The sequence below is a fragment of the Bos mutus genome, unplaced genomic scaffold (assembly GCF_027580195.1).
Source record: "Bos mutus isolate GX-2022 unplaced genomic scaffold, NWIPB_WYAK_1.1 CTG848, whole genome shotgun sequence".
NCBI lineage: Eukaryota > Metazoa > Chordata > Mammalia > Artiodactyla > Bovidae > Bos > Bos mutus.
The window spans coordinates 19265-26240 of NW_027220323.1; the positions used below are offsets into that span (position 1 = coordinate 19265).

Here is a 6976-nt window from a genome sequence, read left to right on the forward strand (position 1 = left end):
ACAAATTGTTTTGTTGTCTACAAAATAAAGAAGCTGCCTGCTTTGCCCACTTCTTAGGTCCCATTTCTATGACACTTCTTGTGCGCGTGAATTGCAGTTTGTCTCTTTTTCTCCTGTTACCCTGTCTTGTGTCAAGTTTACTAGTAGTCTAACCACAAGAATTCAAAAGGGGTAAAGGGAGGAATGTCCTTCCCTAAACACCTCAAGGGAGTTCACCCTTACATCTCAGAAACTCCCTGGAGACGATGTGTGTAGAATACCAGTCTGTGCACTGGAATCTCCTACATTGAGATAAGAGCAGAGACACCTTAGATTTCTGTCTGTTAGGGGCCAAATTGTGTCCCCTCCACAAATGCATATTGAAGGCATAACTCAGAGTACTTCAGAATGCAACTGTAGTTTGAAATAAGGTCTTTTTTTAAAATTAATTTTATTTTATTGTAAAACTTTACATAATTGTATTAGTTTTGCCAAATATCAAAATGAATCCATCACAGGTATACATGTGTTCCCCATCCTGAACCCTCCTCCCTCCTCCCTCCCCATACCATCCCTCTGGGTCGTCCCAGTGCACCAGCCCCAAGCATCCAGTATCAGGCATTGAACCTGGACTGGCATCTCGTTTCACATGATATTTTACATGTTTCAATGCCATTCTCCCAAATCTTCCCACCCTCTCCCTCTCCCACAGAGTCCATAAGACTGTTCTATACGTCAGTGTCTCTTTTGCTGTCTCGTATACAGGGTTATCGTTACCATCTTTCTAAATTCCATATATATGTTAGTATACTGTATTGGTGTTTTTCCTTCTGGCTTACTTCATAGGCTCCAGTTTCATCCACCTCATTAGAACTGATTCAAATGTATTCTTTTTAATGGCTGAGTAATACTCCATTGTGTATATGTACCATAGCTTTCTTATCCATTCATCTGCTGATGGACATCTAGGTTGCTTCCATGTCCTGGCTATTATAAACAGTGCTGCGATGAACATTGGGGTACACGTGTCTCTTTCCCTTCTGGTTTCCTCAGTGTGTATGCCCAGCAGTGGGATTGCTGGAATCATAAGGCAGTTCTATTTTCAGTTTTTTAAGGAATCTCCACACTGTTCTAACCCTGAAATAAGGTCTTTAAAGCGATGGTTGAGTTGAAATGAAGTCATTAGGATGGGCCATAACCCAGTGTGACTATAAGAAGAAATTGAGACACAAAAGGAGGCACCAGGGATATATGCACTCAAAAGGAATGCCAAGTGAAGAGGGTGGCCACCTGGCAGCCAAGGGGAGAGGCCTCAGGGTAAACCAGCCCTCATCTTGGACTTGCAGCCTCTAGAACTCTGAGAAAATAAATTTCCGTTATTTCAGCCACCCATTCTGTGGGGTTTTGTTGTGGAAAGCCTAACAAATCAGTACGTTACCCCAGGTAGAGATTTCTTCCTGGATAGTCTTTTTACTTTCCTGTCATTCCTAAAGGCTATCTCAAGATCTTGCTTATGTGATTGCAGCTCCTTGTTTCTAAAGTTGTATGGGCATAGGGGAGGTCTTGATCTTAGCCTCACCAGAACTAGCATAGAGCCTTTCAAAGAGCAGATGCTCAAAAAATAAATGAAGACAGTAAGAGGTCTAACTTGTTAAGATTTAATACCTCCTGCATCTTTCAAGAAGCATATCGAGGTATAAATTATTTAATTTTACAAAACAGAAGACAGAAAAGATGGAGAACAATCAAGGTTGATCATGTTTTGAAATTTTTTTCATTTTATTTTTTCATTCCATTGTCCCAGCAGTATTATTGTGGGATTGCTTCCCATTTCGGCAAAAGTCCCTATTTTGATGTCAAATTTTCTTATCTGGATGATTTTTTAAAAGTCTTGGTCTTCAGTAGGGGTGGGAGAAGCTGCTGGACGTGGCCGTGGAACATGCCTGGAAGTGACAGTGGTGCCAGGCCTGGCTGGAACTGTGGCTCGAGCTCTCTCTCCTCATCTCGCAAAGCTTCTTCATATTGTGATGAGAAGGCACTGGGGACCGTATCATTGACTTTTGCCAAAAATTCCAAGACTTTCATTTTGCTGGTTTCAGCATGGGCTCGTGGGCCCCACAGGAACTCCTAACGTGGAGGATCGCTGTTGGCAACCTGGCGGTACTCCAGGTACTTCATCGTCACAAAGTCTTTGGTGATGAGCTTCCTGGGCTCTCCGTAGATGAAGTGTTTTCTCCCAGCATATACTCGCATCATATTCAAGAATTTCCAGATGTCTTCCTCAGCGGCACAGTTGCCCTTCACGAAGATCACACCCAGAACTGTCATCAAGAGACCGGTCTTAGGTAAGCCCCTACCATCCCACACTCTCCCATTGTTGGGCAGGTTCAGTTTGCTGACAAGGTCATAGGAGTGGATGGTTGAATCAACTTCCTTCAAGTCAACTGCAAAGACAGCCTTGATGTGTTCAGAGGCTCTCTTGAGAATCTCGGCAAATCGGTTATGGTATCTTGGGTGGATAATCTTCAGCATGTTTTCCTTCATGATGGGCTGCTTCATTTTATATTTATGCAGAAGGAACTGTTCCAACACACCTGTCATGCTGTTCAGAGTATCACTGTAGGTGTTCTCAGTAGAAGATGAGACATCGGAGGAACCTGAATCTTCCTCATCTTGACTGGTATCTTCTTCATCAGATGTTGTGTCAGAAGTAGTTGAAAAAGTGCTGGTAGTAGATGGGGCTTCCGAAGACCCCTGGGAAGTGCTATTTGACCCAGTAGCTGAGGAGCTCTGTGAATTATCTTCTAAAAGAGAAGAGGTAGAGGGAAGCTCTTCCATTCCTGCAGCGGGCTGAACTCCCTTTGACTCTGGGGCTCATATCGGGCCTGGTGGCGTTTCTCACGGATGCAGAGCTTATGATTCTGACCCCGAGGCATGATGACTGCGCTGGGGGACAATGATTAGAAGTGTGAGTAGGAGGGCAGGTGATAAGGGCACACAGGAAGACGAAGGTTGAGTGTGCAGCTGCAGCAGGGAAATACCACCTTGGTTATCAGGAAGGCTACATTTGTGGTTTTCTTGAGGGCACTGTTCTGAAAACCCCCAGGGTTCCTATTCTCCTAATCAGCTGTCCTTTGGGAAACATATTGAAGGAAATTAAAGTGATCTTTAGGCTTCATCCTGCTACCCCTGCCTCAGGCACGCTGGGGTGACAGAAGGGGCTGGTAGCCTCCTACACAGAGGCATCTGTTATTTCACATTCAAGACCACCACCCAACTAGTGGCCAGTCATAGGACCCATTCCCTCTGCTGTCTCTAGTTGGCATCACAAAGCTCCCTGGGATTTCTGAGAAATGAAGAGGTCCTCAGCTTATCACCCCAGTCAGTAGTTATCACCCAGTACTGAGTGCTCAGGGGAAGTTTTCTGTCCTGGCCTCTGGAGTCCTCAACATGAATTAAGAGTGCTTCCTTTGGTTCCCCATAGGGCCTGGTGTCCCCACCCCTTTCTTGGAATAGTATCTGCACCTTCATACTAAGGGTTTCATTTCCTACACACCTGATATAAATAAATGTTGGTGGAACTTCAGCTTGATAGCTCTGCCCTGGTTCTTCAAGGGCTACAAGGAACAGGGCTGGATTCATTATCACTTCTTTTATTGGTAGATGATCCCTCAGTCCTTGCTTTGACCTCTGTTGTGGCCTGAAATTCTACCCTCCCTTCCCTTGGGTCCACCCCGTCTACTACTATACTTTCTTATAGTAGGGCAAGCATCTCTGTGAGACCCCTAGGAAAAAGTAAGATTCTCCTCATCCGTCCATACCTGTCCTTGGTCTTCTGAGGCACAGAGGATGAGATGAATCATATGGTTATGGGGTGTGTGGTTCCCTTCGTCTTCAGGGTATTCAGTTGGTTTCTGGAAAACCTGGAAATAATCTCACTGCTGGCCCTAGGCTATACCCCTTGGACCATGTCCCAACCCCACTTGTGACTTCATAGAAGGAAATGGGCATGTCATGTCAACAATGAGCAGGTATCCCAGGGATGCCAGGAAGGGCAGGGTTCTGTGTGGTTTCCTCAGAGTTCTGAGGTCAGAGGGTTTCATAAGTCCAAAGCTTGACTCCTGGCAGGGTGTGGGGCTCCTTTCTCTGTTTACGTAAGGGAGCTCTCTCAGACTAAGGTCCTCACTCCCTGTGGTGCCAGAGAGGGAAAGTCTGGGAATGCCACATGAGGCTACTCCTACCTGTGCCTTCAGGGATGACATCAGGATTCAGGCTTCTTGGGGCCCTCTGTGTTCAGTGTATGGGTATGCCCTCACTCAGGTGCCTCACCTTGACTCCTGGGGGACTCTGGATTTCCTCTTTCTTTCAACCTAAGGTGACCCATGTAGACCAAAGACCATGTCCTTGCAAGCCCTGAAAAGAAGTGAGGGAATGTGCAGCCTGGCAGCCCTGTCTTGGCCTTCTGAGAGCAGACACAGGCCAGTCTCTCTGTGACTTCAGTTCCTCATTCATCTGTCTTTACCTTGACTCCTGTGTCTTCTATGAAAGACTTCTTGGGAAATGCCACGTCTTTGAAAAGTCTTAGTCTGCCTGCAACAAATCTCACAGAGAATGGGTAGAGTCCCAGGAGTGATGGGGAAGCTGCAGTCCGGGAGGGGCCCCAGCATAGGTGGTGTGCTATCAGAGAAAACACGCTGATCTCTTCCTTCTCTTCACTGACCAGACACAGCCTCTTGTAGAACCTTCACTCTAACAGATTTACTCTCTGAAAGGAAGGGGCTGAATTAAATGATTTTCTGCATCCCTGATCTATTGCAGTTTACTGACATTTCCTTTGTAGATAAATTGTCACTGAATGCTGTCTCCTTCCTTATACATACTTCACTTTTATTTTCATTTTTTGTTACTTATTTCTGGGGCTTTTATTCCAAAACTGTGTTTGGGGTATGAAATTCTGCTATTTAACATGTGAAATACCTTTTGGACTAATGTTCAGAAAGAGGAAGTGACCCAAGATTGGCCTCATCCTGGAGGAGTGGCACAGTATGGGCTCTGGAGGAATTCAGTGCCGGGGTTCAGTCCAGCTCCTATCATTTATGAGCTTTGAATTTGAGCTTCTTTATTCCAGCTTCTTTATCTGCAAATTGTGTTTGAAAGAGTCTATAGTGTAGGACCACAGACATGTGTGATGTATGTAAATCACCTGGCACAGTATGAGACAAGCTTTGGTACTTTGAATGAATGGCAGTTATTACAAAGGTGATTTTGACCCCGAATGATAACAAACTTCCATCACATAATTTTATTTCCAGGCTATACTAGAGAATATGCAACTCCAAACAATAATCAAATCCACATCAGCACTAATGCTCCCAAGCAAGTAAAACTAAGCAGTATTTCCCTATTTGAGCACCTGTTTTAATAGGTGTTTGGGGTTATCTTCTCCACATGGATGCAAGGACAAGTTCATTTGTCTCAAGGACCAGCAACTTCCCTCTCAGGTGCTTTTTTTGTCCAAACCACCCCTAATTTAATCCCACTGACAGTAAAAATTGAGCCCTCCCTTAAAGTTTGCCAAATTACACTAAACATAACCTAATTAAACTGCCCATTTAACAGAGCAAGTTCTGGTGCTCCCATCCCAGAAAAAGAGAGACAGTCCAGTGACGTCTTGGCATCTCGCTTCAATGGGTATCACCCTTATTTCTCAGAAACTCTCTGGACAGCTTTTGATGAAAATGTGTATTTTGAGTGTTCACTTGCCCTGGCTCAAGTGCACAGGGCCCCTTCCATTCCCTATGGTTTTCGGATATCCCCAAATAATGGTGAATATATGGTTTAGATATATTCCAGGTTTACAGACTCACCTCTGAGAACCATCATATGAGTGTCTGGCATCACTCCCACAGCTTCATCTAGCCCATCATGCATCTGGACTGAAAATGACCTCCCACCGAGGAACTAGACTTTTCCCAAGACCCAATGCCACCTTAATCAGGTAACTTCGACTTGCTTGCTCTCATCTGGAACCTCCTCTTCCACACCTCCCCCATTTAAATTTATGATTTGTTTATTCCTTAGAGTTAGCTCACCACCTTCCTTATATGGTACCTGCTGCTAGACTCAAAATTCCATGGGCAGTGGCTTGGGCTTCATTTTCTTACCAACCCAGTACTATAAGACAGCCTTCTAAACAGAAGATGGTCAATTAATTTGGGAGAAAAGGAAATAATGAGCAAAGACTCTCTTTTATTATGATTTAAGTGTCATACAGTTTGAATAAGCTAAACAAATCTAAGTCCATGTTATTAACTTTTACAAGGAAAGAGGACAGATAAGAAGACAAAGAATAAACCAGCATTTACTCTGAAAGCTTTGTGATCCCAAATACTTATCTCTAGGATTCTTACACATTTCCAAGTAAAATTCTATTCCAATGTTATGTTACCTTGTTCTGGACCATAAGGAAAATATTGAAGTCTTTTCAACTTGTTTACAAATAATGAACTCCTAGTCTTAAACCTAACAGCAATAAACATGACATCCATGACATTAATAAACCTAGATTCTGAAGCAAAATAAACCTTATGAAGGTTTATTTAAACATTTAAAAATACAAAACACCTCTACCTCCCTAACTAAATCATCTATTTTTGAGAGATATTATTCATATGGATAAAAGGAAAACATGCATATTTTGTTAAAACTGTACCTAAACTCCCATACTACTTAAAACTGTGAAGAACATATGGGTTTTGTTCCCCCCACCCCTACTACCCCCATGCTATTTAAGAGCTGGACTGTTCTCTTCCAACACAAAGGGAACAAAGTGTGCTGACCCCTCCCTAGATGTGGGAGGAGCTGTAGGACTTGGCCCTGGAAGGGGCACTGGCCTCAGCCATAGCTGGAGAAATGGGAATGCCTCTCAGCCCTGCTCTCTCCACCTGATCTCTCAGAGCCTCATCATAGAGGTCTGGGAAGGAACTCGGGACCGTAT

General features: G+C 44.0%; 1 pseudogene; it reads right to left on the bottom strand.

Annotated features, from left to right (window-relative positions):
* Positions 1-1124: 1124 nt before the first annotated feature.
* LOC102266932 (melanoma-associated antigen B5-like) lies at positions 1125-6318 on the bottom strand (annotated as a pseudogene).
* Positions 6319-6976: the final 658 nt, after the last annotated feature.